A 25,385-nucleotide genomic window follows, 5' to 3' on the forward strand; every position below is an offset into this window, starting at 1 on the left:
ACAGAGTCAAGGAAAAACATGGAGACAGACTGAAATCATGTCTAATACATAATATAAAAAAATGTCTATAAGAGCTACTGTTAGCAGCTCTGTGATGACAGCTCACCACTATGTTCATCTGTGGAAGAAAAAAGACACCCAGACAAATGAACATTTCAGAGCCTTTACAGCATTCAAAGTCAAGGTCAGCAAAACAAAGAGCTGGATAAAGAAGGGTCAGAGACAATCTAATGTGCCATTACAATAACCTCTCCATCTCACTCTGGAGTCAATAGCACGGGGAGCTAATAGGTGCAGCCCTGGAGTAATGGAAAGGTGTTTTGCAGTCAGCAGCATGACACAGATGGTTGCTGGAAAAGCTGATTGCAGTCATTGTTCTATTGTTTCTTCCAACAACAGTGGGGTCAGGTTGTTTTGAACCTCACAGCTCACGTCGCACTATGTAATTTACTGAACAGGCGGAGCACTTTTCTCCCGGTGAATGGCTATTGACAGCCGGCATCAGTTAAGCATTATCACAGCAGCCACTGACCTCATGGAGACTGCTCTTGGACACTCCAAGACTCACACGCTCCGCCTGGTATGTGGACGACACAACTTCACACGGCCACACGCAGACACCAGCGAGTATATACATGCTTGGCACATGCTTGAAAACACAGAGGAGCACGGGGCCAAAATAACTACCTGCGGCGGAAAGTGCATAATAGTTTCAATGCAACGGCAATGGCGTCCGGCCCCCTGCTGTGTCTTCAATCATTTCCATCTTCCTTCTCCAGAAGCTATAATATCGACAATGGCTCAACGCTCATTACTGTGATGAGAAATTGGTACGGGTAAAGCTTTATTTTTCTAAAAGATATGATAACACCGTGGCGACATCTCTAAAAATAGGTTTAACTGAACAACAAACACCAACAGTCAGATGATCAGACATGTTGAAAACAAGCTGAAGGCTAAACCAACTAGCACAAGTAAAAAGAAAGGCAGCACGTGCGATGTCGATTCCTTATTTCTTTACAGCTGCATTAAAACTACATCAAAGTTGTCCTTTGATTGTCGTACAAAACAGTTTGACTAGGCTGCAGGTTTGTTTAAAATCTCCTTTCAGAAATTGCAGATATATAATATCTTTACCTTTTTTTTTTTTCAATCTCTAATTCAATCAGAATTAAAACTCCCCATTTAATCAACAACGCTTCATTTTTGTGTAATCAAATTTGATAATTACAGTGTATCTCAGTGTAAAGACTGTTGAGCAAAGTGTTTAGCGTGGCTATAATGCTCAAAGGTAAATGTATAATAATAAAAACAAGGACGTGTTCTTTTGTGCATCCATCTCTATGACCGTTGTTTTGAAATCCTTTCAATTTAAATCCAATGAATTCGGTATTGTCAAACAACACATGAAGGAACAATTGACACTCTATTTTGCTTCTGTGTGTTACAGGCAGCAGCTTCTTGTTCTCCGTGTCATGGGTACAGTTATAGGCAATTAGTGCTCATGTGCAGTCGCCTTGGCAACATATACAGGCTGGCGCTACAGCATGTGGCCTGTGATTGTCAGGGTTGAACAGCTGTAAATATTTTGCCGTTTGTGAGCAATCTGCCAATGGGATGTGGAAGCGGCAGTTTTTCTATAATACTCTTTATTTATCTATTTGTTCTATTGCCTCGGTGAACTTCTGTGTCGAGGTCCAGGGATTGTTCTGGGTGCTTTGCCATGTTATGTTCTTCCGTGTGGATATAAATACAATATTAAAATCAGCCTGTGAAGTAAATGTACATGTGCACTTAAATATGCTCATATATTATTGTGTATTGTAGAAAGGCATTTGAGCAGCAGAGAGGGGAATATAATCTAGTGGTAGTACAAGCAAGTGTTAAATAAAAGACAGCAGTGATGGCACAGCCCACGTTGGGAGTAAGCCCACACACGGGCCGATGGATGGACTCGTCCTCCTGTCTTTCCTCTTCCTCGTCTCCCTCTCGCCCTCCCTGTCTGCCCAGGCCTGATTTATCCTCCTTGCTTCTGTCACACTGCCTTTATCTCTTCTTTTGTCCTCCCCCTCCAAATTCACTTGTGAGAGTAAACTCAGGGGCTCAACAGAGAGATGTAAAAGTACAACTTTGCCAAAGTAAGAAGTCTTTTCCAACATCCAAACTCCTGACAGAGATGTACTGGATAGGAGTTGTATTTCTTTAGCAAAGACTTAAAATAGGACAAATCTGTCCTGAACAATGCTTCATGGTCCGGTGTCATTTATCAGTGAAACAGAATCTTAATAATTAATACCAAAATTCTAATGAAGTCTGTTTTGATTGTAAGTCTGAGATTCAATTAACTGGACCCTTTCCGCAATGTCTCATAGCTAGGAATGGAAAATTGGTTACAAATCATAAAAATTTAGCATGTTAAACTGTAAACATGCTACAGCAACAGATTACAATAAAATCAATGTGTCAATTAGGAGCAAAAAGACACGTTGATATTATTCAACAGCCGTGCAGTAATGTGTGCTAACAGCATTTACATAGATGATTGATTCTGGGCCTCAGCGGAGTCCACGCTGCCTTTAGCTCAGGAAGCGTTTGGGTCAAAGCTGTTGCCTCCCTGGCAGAATGATGGTCCAGAAAACATTAAAGCGCTGGTTCCTTTTGGTGCTCGTTGTGGCTTGTGGCTCTCCGGGTTTCACTTTCTCCATTTCTCTCTCTCACGTACACTCAAATACACACGCAGGCACATGCACGATTGTAGAAGTGTCCCGCTGGGGACCGGGCCGAGGCTGGCTGGGCTTTTGCGCCTTGTATTTCCACATCAAAGACTTGTCATATTGATGGAGCCTGATGCACACTATCCTGCAGCAACACAACCGGTATGGTGGAGGCCCCATCAAACACACACACACACACACACAGATATAGAGTGAACAGGCACACACACACACACACCCACCCCCGCACACGGAGATATAGAGTGAACAGGCACACACACACACACTCACACACTTGTACCAGCAAGCAAGCTCACAGATAGATATATAGATGTATTGATATACCGCAACACAAACACAACCTGTAACTTTTTACTTTTCTTTTTTCTGCCTTTCTAGCCTTAACTGACTCGCCCTCTCCAAAGATAAATCTTGTTCTATTTCCTTTTTCTTCCTGTCCAACACCGTCTTACTCAAACCCATTCCCTTTATGATTCTCTTTCTGCGTTTCCCCTAGATATTCTCTCCATTAACTTTCCTCACTCAGAAAAGAACTCCCGTCTTTCTCTTGTGCTCAGGGTGAACTTTCAGAAGTACTCTGTCTGAGCCGTGTCTGGTATTCACGTCGCTTGGGCTTGAAGTAGAGCAGGGAGCAGAGGCGATGGGTCTCAAGGTAAAGCATCGCGCAGCCTTTGCTTGCCCCGACTCTGTTTGTCAGTCCCGGCTCTCCTCTCTTACTTCTGTTCTCGGAGGAGGACGAGCGTCTGCACTTCCTGTGCACTGAACCTCACCAGCGCAGAGCAGGAGAATTGCTCCAGGGCTGGAGAGCTTAGAGTTACAAAAGTGGAAGGTACAAAAGATGAATGTGGAGCGATGATTAAGTTCCCGCTAATGGTCAAATTAGAATTCTTAGTTCTGAAAGTAAAGGCCTTGTCGAGCTGTGCGCCTCAGCTTTCCGAAATTGTCAGAATAGCTATTTTAATAACTGAAGCTGGCACAACTGGAGTTATAAACAATTGCAAATTCAAAAAACAGCGTGCGGAATAACAGCGTGGCACGAAGGATATCACAGAAAGCTCCAGTTTCCGACAGTGTCAGGTCTGAAAGCATTGATTTACAAAGACAGTGTCAGATGTCAACGGCAGCGCTCTGCTAGTTCATGTTTTTATAATTCTCTCTCTCTCAAATCCCCCGGAGTTGCCAAAACCCACCATGTCCTTGTAAAACGTCTAGCATTAGTTCTTTGTCCTGCCACAGTGTTCTCATTACTGTGTTTAATCAGTCACTTTTTATCTGTGAGTTTGACATGCCAGAAAGGCTACGTTTAACATCAGTAAGCTGCGATTAAGGGCACTCGTTTTTCAACACCACAAAGTGACATCAAAATCATATCCAAGTCAGACTTACCCTAGATGTAAAAAGGCTTTTTTGGAGCCAGACTTTCGTTCAATTTCAAAATAAAATCCAGAGAAGGAGGGGGAAATCCATTAATAGCCACGTTAAAACAGTTTTCACAATGGTCACCTATGAGGATGGCAATAAATTACCTGCTTTGTTTACCTGTGTGCATGGGAGAGTTATTAAAGTGCAGCATAAAACCCTACAGTGGGGGCCCAAAAAGCCTCCTTAATAAATCTCCTGTAACCTAGTTCCATTAATGTTTATTTAATGCTTTTCCTATGTGCTTGCTGGCCCCTCCATCCAAGGCCCCACACTAAGCCTGCTTTTCTCCAAACCCCACCATCCCTGCTCCCTTTATCCCCACACCTACTGCCAACAGCCCCTCTGGGCCAAATTACACCAAGGCTGCCCACTGACTGGACACAACCCATCATGCTGAGAGTGAGCGCGGGATGAGAGTGGGGATGAAGGAATGGAGGTAGGGAGGAGAGATAGAGAGAGAGAGGGATATAGAGATAGTCGATGGAGAAACAATATAACTTATCTAAGAATCAGTGCATCTACATTTATCTTTCTTTTATAATACGTCTACATTTCTCTGTTAGATTCCTGCTTTGTTTTAAAAATATAAAAATTTTGAAAATCAGTGAAAAAGCAGAACCAGTGAGAGAGAGCCGAGGCTTAAGAGGAGGACAGGAGCACTCTCTAGTGTGCGGTGATAGAGAGAGAGAGGGAGGGAGGTCCGCAGGGCGAGCAGGAAAGAGGCTGACAGCGTCCTGAGTCGGGCCACGGCGCTGACACTGGGGCTGTCAGAGCGAATTAGTGGAGCATCCAGCTCCAGGAATTTGGGATGTGTGCTGGTGTGGAGGTGGATGGGGGGGAGGAGGAGGTAAGAGTGTGAGGAGGGAGAAGGGGAGGGTGTAGTGAAGAGAGGGAGGGCACGAGGGGGGGTGTAAAAAGAAGCTCAACACAGTCTGCTTAAAGGTACAGATCACTGTTAGTGTGTGAGCTCTATTTTCCTTTTCAGTGAAGTTCAATGACAAATGTCCATAAGTATAATTGTACAACACCACATTGAGTAAATACAAAACACCAGCTCAGTTTAAGGATGGGTATGCAAATGCTAATGTTGCTATTAGCTCACAATAAATGAAAACTTAGCTAGTGGCACCGAATCAAAGTTCAGGAGATCACAACACGAGTATATTATAATTCCACATGTGGAAATCATGAATGTCTGCGCCAAATGTGAAGGCCCTCCATATCTGATTAAAGATATTTCACTTGGGATCAAACTGGTTGACAAATCAAGCAGCGGTGCGACTCCAAGACTGTACATAAATATACACAATATACATAAAGAACATTTCAACATACTCAATTTCAAAGTTAATAAGGGAATAAAATAATAATAATAAGTTATGACATCTTTCTAGTTGCATTCAATGCCTTCCTAGCCATGAGAATAACATGACCTGCCCTGTTTACCCCAGCAACAGAGGGCTCCTTAGAAAAAAGATCTCCATTAGGAGCGATTCAGCTGGTGAATAGAACGTGTTTGGTGGTTTCTACCAAACCTTCGTCATCTTTTTCAGAAACAGTGCATGCTGAGAGGTGCCTCTGTTTTCGAATCCTGCCTGGAATCATCATTCGGCACCATAAGAAGAGCAGTCAATCTTAAAACAAAGAGTTTCTCATACATTTCCAAAAATGAATGACACTTGTATAAAATATGTAAAAATGTCCCGAGACGATTCAAGTCGCAGGTGTTACATTTTGGAGAATTTGTTATGGCATAAAATGCAGTTTTGTTGTGAGTAAATTTGATATATACAGTTGAGGTCTGTGAGTTTATGATTTATAAGAAGCCTTTTTACAAACTCTGCAACTAAATATGATTGAGAGCGGCCTTTATTCCATTTTCTCTTTTTGAAATGTAGTCTGTGTATATACTAATACTGTGTTATAAATTAAAGAGATATGTCCTTTAGTCAACCCTGAATAAATCTATTGTCGTACGGTATTAAGATGCCAGTCACTCTAAATACCTGCAGCAAAAACAAAATTGAAAATGCAGAAAAGAAAAAGGAAACAATTTTCTCGTAAAGTTACCATTTTCAAAATCCTTTTCAAAACGTTTTGTGGCATTTTCTTTGTCAGGAATTTTAATGACGGCGATTTCCTCCACATCTTCACAGTTCCCCGACAACAGTTTTTTTGTCTCGCCACCGCTGCTGCATCGCGGGTTTAAGCATTGCCCGGAATTATTGTGATTGGTTTAAAGAAATAAAAGCCAGAGCATTTCTACAGCAGAACAACAACGGGTGCCGCCTGACATGGTGCCATGAAGGACCGGCTCTATGCGAGACTAGATGTGCACAAGATTACATGGATTTGAGACAGGTTCATTTCACACGGTGACACTTGTTAATTATTCAACCGACTGAATGTCTTCACTCTCCCAAAAAATTGCTGGATGTAAGAAAATTAAAGCAACACCTAGAAAAAAGTGCCAACATCGGCAGGTGCACACACCCGCACATTCTGCCTGTTTGTGCAAAAGTGTGAACAGATTTGTTTCTTCTGTAGACAAGTGTTGTCTCTTATTACCTGGTGTGCAATCCAGCTTTAGTTAGAAGGACAAAGTAGAAGCCTGGTAGAACAAACCCAACTTCCAACTTCAAACTAGTAACAGTGATCTGGGACACGCCCTGAATGCAACACGTGCTCTAACCCATGTGCTACACTAAAGCCCTTAAACCTTCCTTCATTTTACTGCCTCCTTCAAACCATAAATGCTTCCTCTAGTCAATGTAATATCTTTACATCTTTTAGATTTCTCATGTGGATTTTTATTCCTTTCTGTACAGCAACAGAAAATGTAGTATAAGATAGAAAGAGAGACATACAGAGATGGGGAGATTTTTTTCTTTTTCATACATCAGAGGCTGAGTGAATTTTATTAGCGCTTTGACACGGGGGTCGTGACCTTTCCTCTCTCCGTGCGCTGCTCCATCATCTCCCCTCCAGCTCCGGCCTCCTCTTTCTCTTGAAATTAAAAGCCAGATTTGATGTCAATTTTACTGTCAATTTATTCAGCCCGTCTGTCCCTGAAATATTTATACGTGTAGAGAGGAAGGTTGCCTCTGCTTAAGCATTCAAAGCTCCACTACGGCACCCAGCTGGTGTTGGAACAACTCAATGAGGGGGGAACCGGTGGGTGTAATGACTACGTCTGATAAAGGAAGAGAGACCATATAAATTAGATATGAGGGGATTAGGTCCATGGGAATGACCTGTTGAATCATAGATAGGCTATTATGAAAGGAGGTAGGGTGCAGGGAAAATGAGAAAAATAATTTGGTGTCCACAATAATGGTGCTGGTGAGTATGTGAACACAACACGGTTAAGATTACCCACAATCACACCCAAGCACGCAGGCAAACACACACACACACACACACACACACACACACTCACACTCATACACCCCCACAAGCACGCTGTTATCTTTGATAACCTTTATAGTTGTTGTCATCTTTTCATCCTCATTCAAAGTAATCTCATGTCACATCAATGCCCCGGGTCCGTTCGACTCTGTGTAATTTTCACGTGGTGGCGACGTGACAATGCAGATCCACTGTGTTCACGATGTTCAAACCTGTCATACTGTAAAAGGTCAAGTCTCTTGCTCCCCCCCTCCAAAAACAGATCTAATCGCTAAACATCAATCCCTCCCTCAACATTTGAATGGTCCCTGAGGTTCCCCTTGAAGAGACAAGCGTGTGCAGACTCCACGTATGTCATTTAAATGACACAGGTAAACAACACTACACAGCTTAACATGCTGAGACATCCCAGTCGGGCCAAAGTGCATATCTCAATATTTGTTATTAAAACACACACCTGAGTAATATTTGAGATGCTGCCCAAGGACTGCACACTCATTGATTGAATCTTCAATGAGTCCATCCGCAACCGACTCTCTCCCTCAGCACAAATAGAGCTTATTGAATGTGGTGGGGAAAACAAATGCCTCTCATACGGTAACTACACATGCTTCCAGTTTAATTATAAAATTGAGTTAAGATGCATTTACCGTACACCTTTTGAACGTGAAATAACATATTCTAGCTAGAAGTAGAGCCAAGCACAGCTGCTGTTTCAGCCACAGATATAATATTAACATGTGACTCCAGCCATATGAGCCCAGTCTCTTCCTGTTTGATAGCAGTAAGTTCGATTTAAAAAAGACTTGTTTGGATTTGCTACTGAAGGAGTACAAAGACTGTGTGGGATGAGCGGTATAGACTTGTTTCCTTCACCATGCCATGTCTACGCAGCTCTGCGGATGATGACAGTGATGAATCACAGTAGCCGGTCGGCACTTTTTTGTTTCTTGCTCTGTCTTTTTGTTTTAACCGTCTTCATCTGCCTCTAACAAGCATTTTAAAAACTCACTCTCACACAGTCGTGCACATTCACCGGCCAGCCTGTTTCCACCAGATCATTAACTACTGCTGTATTATTGTCACTCTGATCTGTGTTATATAAAAGGAAACATTTTAATGAGTTTATTTTGTCAGCAGCATTTTAACATCTCTACTTTGTGGGAACATGTTATTGTAGCAATCAAATCAGACTGCAAAGGTTTGGGTTCAAGTCGTGTACACAGCATTAGGCCCATCAAAATATAAAACACCCAAACATGGCACCAGCCCGTTCCTGTTCCTGCTCCTTTTTAAGAGCTTAAGTGTCTCCAGTCACTCACTAATGTGCAGCTACACTTGCCAACATCCACCTGCCATTAAAATATACTAAAGGAGAAACATGGCATGTTTACCCAAAAGCTATCAAAGAACTGAACTGAACTCAAATAACGAAAGGTTGGGACTCTGCAGTAAAACCCTGCTTGAAAGCAATCACTGGGATTGGTGCAATACAAACCATTTATGTTCCACTTTTAGAATAATTGTGTATAATAATTATTTGTATTTGTTGCTGTATCTTGCCATTCATATTAAACAAATTTAAACTGTGGGAACTGAGGATATTTACTGTATTTGGTTGCAAGTAAATGGATTCAATTCAATTTCTTTGCTTGGGAATCTTTCAAATGTGTTAATGCATAATTAATTAATGCAAATAGAACAATTGACACACTTAATTTGAAATATTGTGAAAAAGGTGGCTCCCAGCAGCTTAGAAGTATCTCCAGATCACATCCTCTCTGTGTGATCGGTGAATAAAGCTGGAAATGCGACCTTTCAAGTGGAATTTAAATCGTGCTTTCTGAACAGATTAATAATCAAGCCGAGCAGTGCAGTTCACAGACTGACATGATGTTGGACCATGTCCACTTCCAGTCCCTGTTCAGACCTGACATTAACATCGGTCTCGGGTGATACCATCACCAGGAGACAGCTCTAAGTGCAGGTGTGAGCACACTGACATTATGGATGCATTTAAGATCTGATCTCTCAGACCAGACTCACAGATGATGTTTGCGTTTGGCCACATTTCTGAGCAGTGAGAGGACTAATGTGACCTCTACTGTGGAACCGTCTCTTCAACTGACTTCCTCTGAGCTGCTAGGGTTTCATAATGAACCAAAGCTATGTTAACACTTCTCTGTGTTTCTCATATATTGATTTATATTTGTGGTGGCCCGCCATATATATATTTTTTTAATTTCAAGTGATTATAATAATATTTCATTGTACATCTCTTTGCAGATGCAGTATTTTCAATTGAATATCCGGCCTTCATGCTGGACTGTTTCAACCTTCTTTGCTTTACGATGAGCAAATAATGGACTTAAGCTGACTTTGTTCATGTATGAACATGTCATGTATGTAAATTACATTGATACCCTGTAGATAGCTATAGGACTGACATAGAGGGTAAGCTGCTGGATATGCAGTCTATCACTACCAGTAACATTCAAATCAACTGTGTGTGAGAAAGGGAGACATCTGACGGAGGTAGCCATTTTTGTCTTGCTGAAAAGCCGACAGCCAAATGGTCATTCCAGAAAGCAGCCAGCGGATTGGTCAGGTTTTTAATTTGTTGGTAGCTAAAGAGACGATGATGGCAGGACTGATATGAGATGTGGAGAGGGGGAGAGAGAGAGAGAGAGAGAGAGAGAGAGAGAGAGAGAGAGAGAGAGAGAGAGAGAGAGAGAGAGAGATTATTGATCAAATTCCCTCAGTAAGACCACTGGCCTAGCAACAAGCGTGACAGAGTACAGCTCCATTCAATAGCCTTATCATTACCACAGCACAAACGCATTCAGCAGGTCAGCCTACTTGGCCTCTGGTTCAGAGAGAGAGAGCGAGAGAGAGAGAGAGAGAGAGTAAGAGTGTGTGTGTGTGTGGTCTAGCTATTACTCATGTTGTGGGGACTTAAATCTGTTTACACAGTCATATAATAGAACCTTGTCTTCCGTATGGGGACAAAAACACATGTCAAGGTTAGGTTCAGGTTAGGGTTGGGGTTATGCAAGTAGTAAGCATTTTCAAGATTAGTCACTAAGGAATACAGGATTTGAAGTCATGGAGACAAGACCGTGTATTGCGCCTGGAAGGAGAGGAAAAAAGGAAAGTAAATTTCGATTCTTTAAGCCAATGAATCCCATTATAAGACCATTCCTTTGTTCAAATACTCTCAGCACTAATGAAGTGTCCTAAGAGAACGGGGAGAACTATAAAGAAAATGCCATCCACTTAAAGTGTTGTAAAGAACAGGTAAAGTGATTGGTGGCGCAAAACAAAAGCAAAGTAAGTGGGAACTAAACAAAGTTTGTTTTGTGAATCTAAACTTTAGAGTTTAACCCTCAAAAACTGTAAATTACACCCAACTGACAACGATTGGCAGAAAGAGTCAAAACCCTCAACAAGGAGAATTTTGGTGAAGCTTAAGTGAAGTTGCTTTAAATGCAAAAGGACAACCTCCTTCATTATACTACAGTCAGACATGAGTGGCAGAAGCAGCAGTCGGAGAGGAGGAGCCAGAGAAGAAGAGACGCGGCGTGGGGAGAAAGGGATAATGGAGCCATCGCCATTGGCAACGCTGAGGCACAGAGACTATTTTTAGCAAATTAATTTAAGATTCTAAATAATTAACTGATAATTATCTGGCAATCAAGAGTAAGATGATCTCCCCGAGAGTTTCTTTGTCAAGTAGCTCAGCGGGCGGGCGAGAGGAGCTTTGTGTGACTCGCCAGTCAAGGAACCGCCGGGTGTCATGGTGGGAGAAAAGAAGAAAAGAAGAAAGAAGAAAGTGACAGGGAAGAAACAGTAAGATGTGCGTGCTGGAAGGGAAGGGGAATTGTGGATGATTAGTCCCTAATGAGTGATGGAAAACTGGCACTTAGAATCCATTTGTTTGTGGAATATTGCAGAAGCTGCCTTCCTGTTTGTTTTACACACACAAACACACACACACACACCAACACACACACAAACACACACGACAGCCACGATGAACACACTTCCTTGAGACATTACTCCGAGAAAAGCACCATAAACTGCAATGATACCACGTCGAGCATTTCTCCTCAATCTTCACAAATGTCTAACGAAGAATTTCCCCGATAGTGAGACTAAAAGTTTAGTGGTGGTGGTCGTGAGAGCGGTGGAGTGGGAGTAAATGTTTTGAGCCGGAGTTAGGTTATCTCCACACCTGACCCTGAGAAGATTCCCTCTCAGGAGAGAAGAGGAGGGTGGAGAGAGAGCACTGACAAGCAGTTGATGAACTGCCTCTGGCAATGTGTGTGTCCTCCAACCTGTAAAAAGAAAAGTGCCGTCATTGCCAGTTCATCTCCCTCTTCACCAACTCTCTCCTCTCCTCTCCTCGTCTTCGTTTCTCCGACCTTCTCATATTTCCTGTCCGCTCCCCCGATCCCGTTACGTCTTCGGCCCACCCTCTATTGAGCGACTTTAGCAAATGAAGATTGTATTGGACGACATTTGCATGGAACGAGCTGTCAACTTAAGTAAGCAAATCTGCCAATCCATCTTCGTCTCTGTCAACTGCATTGTCTTGACACTTCCTTAACTGTCGCCTCCACAATTGAAAACATTGCACCTGTTGCAAGGGGCTAGCGAGAAAAATAGAAATAAGAAAAATGGATGTAACTATGTATTCCTTGTCTGACAGTCAGTTTTAATACGAAAAAAGAACAAACTTCCACAGACAGGATATTAATGTTTATCGGCCACTAACCACTAGTTCAAAGGAAGTCTTTGTTCACATGAAACAGTTAACAGTCCAGGATTTACAAGGGACGTTGAGGACACATATGTTTGCATACTGTGTCCTTTTTAGGGTTTGGGGATTACGGAGAGGACACAATTAGCTTGACGGTGTGACGTGCTTTGGCGAGAGCGAAGGTTGACAGGCCTACCTAGCTACCCCACTGTGCAACCTTTTATGAAATCAATGTTACCACTAAACACAACTGTCCCCTGTGGAGCGGTGCCCTGTTACAGCCTCTTTCCCCCTCTACTGTGGGGAGGAAAACACAGACAAACGGATGAATTAGAGCCTCCCCAGCTGCCCTCCTCTCATCCTCCAGCCTGTCTGCTCTCACAAAGTGACAACAGCACCGCCACTGATATCAACAAAAGACGACTGCTTTTTGAAACAACAAACTGCTGCATTTAAACGTCACTTTCTTCAGCCAATTATTCTTGCTTTTCACTGTAGAAACACGGCGCTACCTGTGGAACCCATTGTTACCGGCTGCGTTGGTTGTCGACGTTGGTGACATTGCATCGGAGGCTTTTCTACACGTTCAGAAGAAGGGATTCGCTGAAGGAAACATTGGCTCACATTATCTCTGCTGAGATACATAAATTCCCGGAAACTACTGCAGGGAATATGGACAATCCACAACAAAAAAGTTGTGTTAGAGAACAATGTAGAAATGTGAAGCATGTTGTTAAAGAGACGCGAGAGTTATTGTCAAGTCTTTTTTGTCTTGCACCTCAAGGCGGGAGATTTCATAGACACTTCTCTAAGCACATATTTAGAGAGGCACTGGCTTCGGGCACTTGCTCACAGTAGACAGTGATGCTGGTAAAAAAAAAAAAAAAAAAGCTCAACATCAAGGCCTGTAAACCTGCGTTGTGAACGAAACATACATGCAGTGCTGCGGTGCACAGTTTTTCTTGGCAAGGAGCTCCACAGACACTCTCAGATCAATAAGAGGGGGGTTCATCAGTTTCATAGAATCACTATGAAGACTGGCACCTGAGCTACACACACACACACACACACACACACACACACACACACACACACACACACCCCTCAGCAGTGCAGGTATATAACCTGGCTGCAATACCTGCTACATGTGCTCCACGGTGCCATCACTGAAGTCATTTGGCAGTGCGATGCTCCAATATGCAGCCGATTACATGGCCACAGAGGCAAACTCTCCTTAATGGGAACCATCATCCTCTGCAGGTGGCAGGGGAAGGAAAACCTGAGTTGGGGACGCAAAAGTGATCTGGCTCCTCGAACTCCTCGATCGCCATTGGCTGACTGCGGCTCTAATGGCATCCATTTGTGCTCTGCGATATCATTTTCAACTGCTCAATTGTGTTATATTAACATTAACTGCACATTCCCGGCGATGTGGAAACATTAACCCAGCTTTTTTTCTTAATTACCATATCTGGCCTTTTTTTATTCTTGGCCTAATGTCACCTGAAACCTTTGGAGACAAGATAGGCCAATATGCTGTCTCTTCAAAATAAAGCAGCTTTTCTATTATCCTGCATACTTCATCTGCATTTTAATTGTGGCTTAGGGAACTGTGTGTGTGTGTGTGTGTGTGTGTGTGTGTGTGTGTGTGTGTGTGTGTGTGTGTGTGTCAACATGTGTGTTTAGTCGGTATTTCAACTAGACTAGATGCAGCCCACCTTTCATCAATATGGGCAAGGGTAGGTTGTGTGTTGTGGGTTGATGGCGGTATCGAGCAGCAGAACAATCTATATCAGTCATTAAAATGCAAATGTGTTTACCAGGTCTTGCTTTGATGCTGCACTAATAACAAGCAGTGGGAAACAATCGTGAATCAAACTTGTGTAGCAAGCTTTATTGAACGCGCGCCAACGCCATGTAATGAAACACGAGCTGAAATAAGAGCAGTTTCGACAGTCAATACAAAATCCTGTCATTATCTAAGAACGTGAAACGGAGAATTAAGCAGCACGAGATGATGTTGGCACAGGTCCAAAGCTGCATTTCAAAGGAAACCTGGATTCTGTGCCCTAAATTAAAGACTCCTGCAAGAGAGACGAGTAGGAAGCGCTTGTGTGCTCCGTAAATAAACTTGGCTAAAAGCGCAGCACCTGTTTATGTACCGTAATCCATGCAGCTGGGTAAACGGAGCAGGTAACACAATGTAGGGATCTCCTGCTGTTATTGTTAAGAGCGGTATAGAGACAATAAAACACCAGACTTCCTTTATAGATAGGGACTTAATTCCCATTTAACCCAGTATTTCCGAGCCATTTTTTAGTCTCATGACCCCTAAAAGGAAGATATTAAGATCCTCGTGCTGACAAATTCACGTTTGGCATTTAAAATGTTTCATTTGGAAATTTTTAGAGGCCTGAAAGGATAAAGCCACTGAGAATTCGAAACGGATTAATCTAGAGTCTAGGATGGAAAGTGTGTTACTACCACGGATTTTTACACCGTCCCATTTCACATTTTACTACCGCAAATATATTTAGCCCCAGGCCAGGAACCGTTGAGACAAAATAGTTGCAATGCTTTTTAAAGTTAAGATACTGTTCAATCTTATAAGCCAATCGATATCATCAAATAAGAACATTTCAATTCATAAATGATACCTTATCAATAACATGTATGTCTACTGTACGGCTTGAGGTGATAATTTTTGAGCGTCAAACAAGATCTTAACTCATTCAAAGGTTTGCAGATTGACAAACTTCTGTACCATACATTATGATGGACAGGGAGAAAGTCAAGCTTCGCGAAAAATACCTTAATTCATCTGTGCCACTTCATTAAGCACCTAATTGACTGGGACGTCTCCATTCCCTTATTGGCTAGTGATCTGTGCACAGTGTGTATCCATCGAACAACACACTCAGACTCAAATATCACAGAAAAGCAAAGTGGGGGATTAGGTTCCTCCCTCTGCACTGGGCCAATTAGAGAAACCAGACTTTGGAGGAGGGAGCAGGATACTAAGGAAACTAAACAGAATTAAACCATAAACAAATATATATTCAGGAGGAGGAAACAGCTTTGGATGGAGATCTCAAATATTATTGATATGAGAGAGTGTAAAATACACTGTAGGGACACTGTCTTGTGTACTATCCTTTATAGGCTGGTCAAATGTAATGTGTAGCTTTGCCCTTTCTACAACTACTTGTTTTTAGACTTGCAATGAATGATTTAGACATACCGCATTAAAATCTAAAAAGACAATCATAGGATGGGACAAAGAAAGCAGCATAAACGTATGACTAAATAAATCATTTGCATCTAATGTATTGTTAAGCAGTGGCACAGCCGATAGCCTCAGTAATCACTAATAATTTACATGAGGCTGTCTCACAAACGTAGTGAAAATAAAGGGCTCTGGAAATCTGATGGGTGCCCTGTGAAGTCTGTTTGGCAACACGGAGCCGTTTGGGGCTGCGTTCAGCATCTCTACTCGCTCACGCATTCTCTGCCTCTTGGGATCCTGAAGAGTTAGCAACCCTTTTAAAGCTTAGTAAATCAAGGAGGAAGCAGGAAAAAAAATAAAACCGGTAACATGAGAGAGTGAAGGAAAGGAAGTAATAGATGGGTGAGGAAGAGAGAGAACGAGGGAAAGGGGGGAGGGGGGGCTCATCTTTTTGCAAATCGTATCATCTCTGTGAAAGCGGACAGAAAGAAAAGAGATGAGCGTTACTACTAATCTCCAATCTCCACCTTGAAAAGAAGTCTGACTTTCATTTGCCACTGACAAGCTCCCTCTTGTGATCTTTCCAGACGACAAAAGCTCCCGGTGACTTGATGACACGGTGTATTTACTGACCTACAGTAAGTCTCCAGCACAGAATCCTTCTCCCTCATGGACCGAATTACAACGCGTTTATCTTCCACCTATGTTTTTAAATACTACGGCTTTGGATAAAAAACCAAAACATACATTGTTTCATGCTAATCGGTAGACTGTGAAATTAACTAATCTTGGAAAGGATTATTATCTGATCAGCCTCGCATCGGGGAGAATACTTGATACTGCTCTGTTTCATATCGGAATCTAATAAGCTTAAAGGTAAGTATAGGGCTTAGTATTCATTTGTGGATCGAGAAAGCCATTCTGCATATAGTTCACTTGTAATATGATAAGGAGATATTGTTGGGGGATTAGGTTATCTCCCTGGAGATCTATTAGTGGATAAGTCCTACTGGCTGTCTTATGAATCATTACCTTACTGGTTACAATCTGATCCGCTCACACTCTCCCTCAACTGCAAACGACATGACCATCCGCACACGCACAAGCAACGCACACAAACAGGCCCTGTGATAGAAACCCACATGTCTCACAGCAGGATGATGCATTTTCAAGGCCCTACTTCCCAATGGACACCCAACCATCCGGGATGAAAGACCACTTGAAGAGTTGTTGGGCTTCAGTGTCGAGAACAGAGGGATGGAAATCAGCTGATTGCCAACCTGTGTCCGCGGCACAGCAGGACATATCCGTCTCCCGGTCAGGGACACTGCATCAGCTGAAAAACCTGTAATAATGGCTAAAGTGACATTAAATAACAGGGGGACTAATCTCATTCAAGGGGAATTCTCCTCTCAGTCAAGCTGGCTCCAGCAGAGTGCTTTTGGGCTATTAGCACGGAAACCAAAATGGAGAAGCAATCGGTGGAATGACTCAATGAAGAATGCCACAATGTCTAATGGCATTATGAACACATTGGCACTATGTTTCACCGGCCTGGCCCCTGCCATTACACATTGAGCTCAGACAACATCCCCTAACACGGTCACAGCCGTGGTATTTAAGGGAAAGAGAAAGAGGGAAAGGGGGGAAAGATAAAAAAACAACAAACCGAAGTGTTTCTGAAAAGAATCTGAGGGTTGGATGGACGGAATTCAATCCACTTTTTTTTCTCTACCTGTTAGAAATCTATTAGAGGCCAATAAGGATGCCGCTGAGAGAGGGTTTGTAATATTTCGGGTCAGCCTCAGAGGTTAATTGTTGAGTCGGCTGTCTGGTCAGTGAGGGGATCACGGTGTGAAACCAATCCTGGAGGCAGGGGAGGAACGGTGGGTGAGGATGGAATTCAGGAGATTAGAGCGACTGATGTGAGAGGTGGAGTGAGTGAAAGAGAGAGAGAGAGCGAGAGAGAGGAAGAGGAGGGAAACGTGAACCCATGGACCTCAAATCAACACTTTCACAAGGCTGCCAATGCTAAGTGGGTTTAGAAAATACACTTAATGTGCTTGAGATTGGTTATGTGCAGCCAACAAGGCCACCAGGGCTAGGACTACTTACATTTAAAGTACAGGCTGTTGTTTAGCCTTTGTGTCAGAGAGCAGCCGACATGATGTTAACATTAAAAATAGCTGTAGTACATACAAAGACAATGGAACACATACCAAGGCAACATAATTAGTAAGTCCAGCTAAATCAAATCCATGGAACTCAGCGAACTTCCGTTTGCCTCGTGTTATTCCCTTTTTTCTAGGTTACCATTTAAAGGGAACACGAATACAAATGCATGAAAAACAACATGCTCTGTTTTTACTTTGTTCCGATAAAGGTCAAATTAAAATGTGGAACGGAGGCTGCAGTGGGGTGATGATAAATATCCGGCTGTCTGTTCAGATGTACTGAGAGAAGACACGGCCCTCCTGTGGGCATTGCTGCACAACTCTGTGGTCGCCTCCATGCCAGTCCCATTTCACAACTTGTTCTACGACTGTGACACACACACACACACACACGTGCACCGGGGCACTTTCGCTCACACATACAGAACATCCCTCATCACCTTGCTCAGAGATGAATGCGTTCGCCACTGTCCTCAATCATTTTAATCACTTCAAAGGGAAAACGCCTCATTCACGGCTATCATGCTGTACTGCCTCGCAGCTATCTCATGTATATACACATTCCTGTACTCCCTAAAACACCCCCCCACCCCCCTTTTCTCTCTCTCTCTCCCAAACACACACACACACACACACGTCGACTCTCTGATAGCACAAAATCCTGTGATATTGAACACTGTGTAACCCACTTTGCTCCGCGCCTCTCGCTCAATGACACCGAGACATATAAAGTCAGTTACCATCATTGATAGACATATGAAGAAATAGGCAAATACAAACTTACATACATATTCACAAACTGCAAAAGAGTGAAGTAAACAAAGTATTTTAGGAGATCATTAAACGTAAATAATGAATTTATGAGTATATGATTAGAGGACATCTCATAAAGTGTTAGCATCTGAATTTTTAACATGCATTATTCCATTTAGTGAAAAAATACTGTTAACCTTTAAACAGGACTGTTAACCTCATCGCTGTATTATTCAATTAAAGGTCAAACCACAATAGATAGTAAATACGCATAAAAAGGGAGGTACTTAAAACTCCCAGTAGCATTCGGTATAATTGTACAAAAAAAGGCAACATTTCGAACAATAATTGATATCAATTATGTTAATACTGGGATATGGATTCAACTGGGGCTGACCTGCATGTTTTAAAGCACAGGAATATTAGCCATAATCATAGCAATGCTCAAACCTGAATTATAATTACTGTGTGTTTTTAAAGAACCTTCTGGTATTGACGTGCACAAAAAAGGGGAGGCACGTTTAATCCATCCTTGTTATTGTGGATTAAAGTATAAACAGAAATGTAGCAACCTGATAGCAGGGTGACCGGGGTTCATACCATTGGGGCATTCATTCCACCAACTGCAGGTTGCCGGTTTAACTCCCAGCTGGCCAAAGTTGGAGGGTTCATTTTATTTCCCAAGAACACTTCAGCAATTCAAACCGAAGGAGCCAGGAGTGGAACCACCAACCTTTAGATGAGGGGATGACTGGTTTTATCTCATGAGCATCAGACTGATGCTGCTCTACTCACTCTAGGTTTATGTGAACCGCTCCCAATGATTAATCACGCTAGAGACTATAGAGTGAAGGTTATAGTTCGAATGTTCAAGTGTGTGATTACAGGCTTTTCTCAAAAAGACTTTGACAGTTAGATTTTGATTTAATCAACCACGATATGCTTCTCTTCTTTGAAAGCAATAAAAAACGATATCTCTTACTGAAGTAGGCAGACTTCCTAATGCATTCATGAACAATCTTTAAAAAATTAACACCACAGAATTTTGGACAACTTCATATATTCAGTTATGAGTCTGAGTCAACAGCAGTTCTCACACTGGTTAACAACAGTCACTATAAATATTAAAGTGATGGACAGGGAAAAGCAGCATGACAATGAACAGTCACATCATATTGATTCTTTCTTTTATATCTGCGTTAAAAGTCTGATTTCTACATGGAAACTGTAGGAGTCGGCCTAAGGAGTCTATGCAAATGGGTTTGTATCTCAGATAGAGCGTCGTGACTTTTCTCACAGAGGTTTAAGATCATGACCACCGGTTCAAAAAAAGCCTGAGGCATCGTAACCCTGCTGAACTATCCATCACAAACAGGGCTCAATAAGAGGGCAGCGCCAGTCAGTCATTCTAACTGCTGGTTATTCTCTATTGTGCTACATTGCATTTAAAGTTTTCTCTAGAAAGTGTATGGAGAGCTTTCTTAGCAGTTGTTATTCGCAGTGACCATGTTCATCCACTGTTGGTTATTCCGTTATGTACTTTCAGAACAATAACTACCTATTAACTTTTATATTATATTCCCTATAAATCTGGTGATTTTATGATTTGTTTGTGTTAATTGTTGCCGTGTGAAGAAACTTTAATCTAAAATAAAAAAAAGATTATTAACATTAGTACATACAGGATTACCATGTGCTATGTTCATGTAATGTTATCCTCCATTGGGGAAATGCTATAATTTGTGAGTTTAATTTCCTGTAGGTTGGTGGGAGCTCAGTTTTTAGGTTGATTTCAAGAACCTGCTCATCGTTCTTTAAGAATCTCAGTTTAGCTTCTCAGTGCATAAACACTTCTAATTTCACTTTAGGATAAGAGAATAATAAGTCCTTCAAAGTTACACTTTTATTCATAAGTAGCGCAAGCTGGAATCTCAAACCATTGACAAGACAGCCCAAGTCAGTAGAGTGAATATGTTTGCAAAATTAATTTCTGTTTTTTAAAATTCATGCTTTCATACTGTCAGTCTGAATGAAAGCACCACATTTACTCTGATATTTTAGAGCACATCAGTCAACAAGGAGTTTGGATAAAGGAATAAATTCCACTAACAGTGGGGTCCAAATGCCTGAGACTACTTTATCATTAAAATGGAAGGGGAAATGATCTCAGACTTTTGGTCCAAACTGTATGACTGTTGACAAGGGAAATTCATTCATATTTGCAACAGCCGTATGTTCTTGCTGCCTCCTGAAGGACCCATGAAAGTTGTTACACGGAAGAATGAAAAAAAAAAAAGGAGAGTTACTGAGAAAGAGACATATGGTCTATCCAGATCGTCCCCATGTTCCCAAGTCAGGACAGAAAGCTGTAAGGCATCAAAGCAGAAAGCCCAGGGATCAGCCATAAGTCTTCATCACAGAAAGTCAATTCAAGGTCAGCTGCTGGTTCAGGTAGAAGATGTGTTTCACACATCCCTGTTGCTGTTAAACGAAAGGGCTCAGACCCACCAACAGTATACACACTCTGTGTGTGTGTGGGGGCTTGTATGTGTGTGACAGAGAGAAAAAATAGAAAATGCGCAGAACAAGTTAGAACATTCATATCACAAATATATGTATATTTTTTTATATTTTCATTTTCCCGTTAATGCAGCTAACAGCAGTAAGTGTTAAATGCCTCTTTGTCTTTGAGTCAGACTGTCAGCGATAGAGCATGAGGTCACAGCCCACTGGCTCCTCTCATGTGACCGTGTTCATGGAGGAGAATTCATCAACACTACCACCAGCACTACAGGAGGTCACACCATCCATCCATGCTGCTAATTGTGGGTTAATTGTCAATAAAAACCCACACAGGCAACACTGTTGTTTTCACACACAGTATATTAGCCCTATAGGTGAAAGCTATAAAGGCATTTGTGTATACTCCATTTGCCGTGACACGCCTGACATATTAGTGGTTTGATGCACTGGAAAGAGGTAATGAGGATATCAACATAAAACACGTGGTAATGTGCGAGTGTGTTCACATCCGATAACACTAAAGCCCGTGTTCCGAGTCAGTTGTGTTGCTTTGTGCCGTAGAGATACATGGAACAACCAGATTAGATGCAGAGATGAAGCAGTGAAGCCATATGTCAGGTCGTGCTTTGCCCGTGATTGCCTTCAACCCAGCGAGTGACATAGGAGCAGACCATTGATTGGTTCAATCGGTGTACCATTCACTTATCGCCCAGGTATATTTATTGACCCAGTAAGAGACGGAGAGTTATGGCTCCCGATGTAAAACAAGGATATTACCAGTTAGGTTCATGCAAAGTTCATACATTGCTCCTTTATGCCAGTTTCGGGAAGTGGAGAAAGAGTCAATAGTTCCTTCCAATTAAGACTTTTGAGATAGTTCTGAATAATTTTTAATCCAATAAAATGATCAATGTCTCCTGAATATAAAATTAGCAGTTTTTTCCGCAAATGCTTGAATGGAGGGACGGGAGTTACAAGCCTCTCAGCACATGTCATCAGCAGAGAAGATCCTCTGAAAGCTAAAAATTCCACAGTGTTTTGACAATTCTGTCTCGGCCTCGACTGGCAGAGAATGCCAGCCAATGCCAATTTGAAATGCGACAAGGAAAAACAAAGCCTGTCAGAATGAGTTGGAGAGACGTCGACTGAGAGCCACATGTGGAGAGACACAGAGTCGAGGGGGAGAGATGGAAGGGTGGGTGTGGGGGAGAGAGAGAGAGAGAGATAGAGAGAGAGAGAGAGAGAGAGAGAGAGAGAGAGAGACAGAGAAACTGTTCCTGCTCGACATGACTCTGTCCCTAAGACACACGTCACGCTGCTCCCCCCACAGTGGGTGACTCTGACAGGATCTGCGCCGCGCTCCCCCCCCCCCCCTCTGTGTGATTGATGAGCCTCATTTTGCCAATTAATGGAGAATCCCCTGTTGACTACCATCAGATTGCCGTTTGTAACTGTTAGTGTTTCTGACTGTCACAAATTCATTTTAATTAGAGATCTCTTTCTCCTCCTCCGACTTCTCCATTGTGCAGAGGCGAGTGCACAGTGACATGCTGGGGAAATGACCCGCTGTGTTATTTACTTCTTTCATTTGTTCGCAAAGTGCACGGCTGAAGCTGCTGAAGGCCACATCCTTCCTGAAGGAGTCGACCTCTGCGTCGACCATATACCGTATCTTATAATCAATTAGCAAACGTGAGGCAATTAGTGCTCTTTATTTGCATAATGAAGCGGCTAATTGCTCCAAAGCGAGCAAATACAGTCGATAGGTTTGGATAATGGTTTTTTGTAGGACTATGAAAATTAAGCTGCGGAGGAGGAGTTCCGTCATACAGACGCTAGATCCCTGGCTCCTGTCAGGGGGGGGGGTAAGGGTAGCCACCGTGGAGCGAAGTAAGAAATCAACAGAGAGCCAAGTAACAAACAGCAGAACAACATCCTGCTCCCACGACGGCATTAGCAAGCGAGGGATAACATTACCACGAGGAAAAAGGAGAGAAAGTGTTTGGGCATTAGTTTGATTTACATTTTAGAAAGGCTTTCAACTGGCCTACACAGCAACTTCAGCTAATGATACCGAGGCCTTTTCATCAAGGAGCTCTCCCCAGCCTCTTGGGCTCTGCCCCATAGCACTTATTTGCAATAAGGCACAACAAATGGTGCTGCTACACTGGGCTGCTCAGGAATAAATGTCAGCCATTGTATAAATGTCAGGCCTGCACACCATCTACCAGCATTAAATACATTTCGCCCAACTCATATTACAATTAACTACTACAATAGAAGCTGTAATATTGTTAGTAGTTATTACAAAACTTACTTAAAGGGATAATGCAGTTGGCTTCAAGGACATTAAAAAAGCATCATGTGTAGCATCATAGATACATTTAGTTCACATGAAGTCCACGTGTTAACGCAGACATCTCCCTTGGATTCACACACCGAGTAAAAACACAGTAAACCCTTCGGTGCCTCATATTTACCAGACAAATAACTCCAGTCACGTTTGCCTTCCACTTGCATTTGATAGAATAATTTGCCAACAATGGGCCTGCCATTCAACTGAGTCTCAGGGATTTCATTAAAACATCAAATGAAAGTGAAATCATGAGCCATGACGGTGGAGAGTGGGGATGGCTAAGCAGAGGAGCGTGGCTGGTGTCTACTGCAGGATTAGAGCTCAGCAACAAGTGCTCAAGGGGGGCTTTGCATCAAACCCAGGAGCCCATGACAAATGAGGGCGGCTGGGCCTCTGTCTATTACCCTGCACTAAGCCCAAGCCTTTTGGGGACGTAATGAGGTGCAGATTGGTGGTGCCGCTGCCACTGGGTCCTTAGCCTGACTTTCTGTAGAGCAGAACGAATCAGCAGAGACCCGGGCCAATGGGGGCAAAGCAATACAGCGGCTGAGCGACACCAGGAAACATGGCGATAAAACAGATTAACTATTATTTTCTTTTCAGGACACTGCAGATTGCTAAATACATTGACTCTATACGTGTGTGTACTTAACCTTGTATAATGTATTTTAAACATACACAGAAGCCTGGGGATGTATATGATCGGTGTGTGTAAGGGAGCAGTTAAATTGCAAGGCAGCAGGCTTGAATCCCAATAGGAACATTGCAGATCCCGAAGGATGTTTGTCGTATACTGCCAAGGATTCGCTCCCAGGACTGGCAGGGCATGGAGGCTTTATCAGTGGAATATGACAGTTGTTCACTCAGGAGCAAAGAGGCAGATCCAGGGTAATTCATGGGTGTTCCTCCCGTTCTCCAGCATCACTTCTCCTCCTGCTCCTGGGAGCGACAATCCGGCGACTTGTCAGCAAGCTCGCTCTGATGGTTAATGGAGCCGCCGCGTCAGGCCAAGTGTCACAGCCTAACAAGATCCTGATTGGCAAACTTCTAGGGAATTCACTCATACTACCAGAGCACGGAGATTGTCTCCCGCCTGGCAGTGAACACAGACGGTGGCTACATGATATTTTCTGCAGATACAAAGAAGTACATGTTTATTCTTTGAAATCTGTCACTTCTTTTTTTTTTTGGGGGGGGGGCTTCATCAGATTTTAATATATGGCTGATGTGTGTCTAATTTGGTTCAAAGTTTGTTCTGAAAGCCGGAGCTGTCAGGGCCAGAGTCAAAGATCTGCTCAGGCAATTTCCAGTTTGAATATTTCAAAAGTAGTGGGATTCTGAGCTGCAACATTTTTCTCACTCAAACTTATATGCCGATGACTGTTTCACAAAATTAATTAAAGAGGTAAAATGATTAATGAATGAATCAATCTGCCACTAATTTAATAATCACCTGATAATTGTGATGCATGTCAGGCTGCTGTCCTATATCCGTAAGTTTGACGGTTCGATCCCCGTCTGAATTATATGTGTGGAAGAGAAAGTGCTACACATAGATGCACTGTGTGAATGTGTGTATGAATGTGTGAATGGAAAAACTTTACTGTGAAGCACTTTGGTCCTCAAGACTAGAAGAGTGCTATTTTAAAACAGACCATTAAGGTAATTTAGTAAAGAAAAGGACAAACAACTATTTACCATCTTAAAAGAAAAGATTTGCTTGAGTTTACTTCAATTACATTTGATACAATAAACAAGACTTTTGGGCCAACGCAGAAAACTAATTAAACAAAGTTTACCGTTTACTGTTGATATTAGTCATAAGGTTTAAAAGTCAACATTTGTTCACTCACTCTGCAACAGTGCCAAGTGTTGCTGCTTTTTTTAATATACATTTTTCTTTTCTTTAATTTACTTATTATTAGAGCAGCAGGATACATTTCTGGTAAATGTTTATTCACATAAATATCTAAATATGAATTAAATCCTCTATCTCCTCTGATATATACCATGGTAAATTAGTATT

General features: G+C 42.3%; 1 protein-coding gene across 3 annotated transcripts in view; it reads right to left on the reverse strand.

The window, feature by feature from the left end:
• diaph2 (diaphanous-related formin 2) overlaps nt 1-25,385 on the reverse strand; it is a 344,506-nt gene that overhangs the window by 68,757 nt on the left and 250,364 nt on the right. The window lies entirely within an intron of this gene.

Source organism: Limanda limanda, chromosome 10 (genome assembly GCF_963576545.1).
Source record: "Limanda limanda chromosome 10, fLimLim1.1, whole genome shotgun sequence".
Taxonomy (NCBI): Eukaryota; Metazoa; Chordata; class Actinopteri; order Pleuronectiformes; family Pleuronectidae; genus Limanda; species Limanda limanda.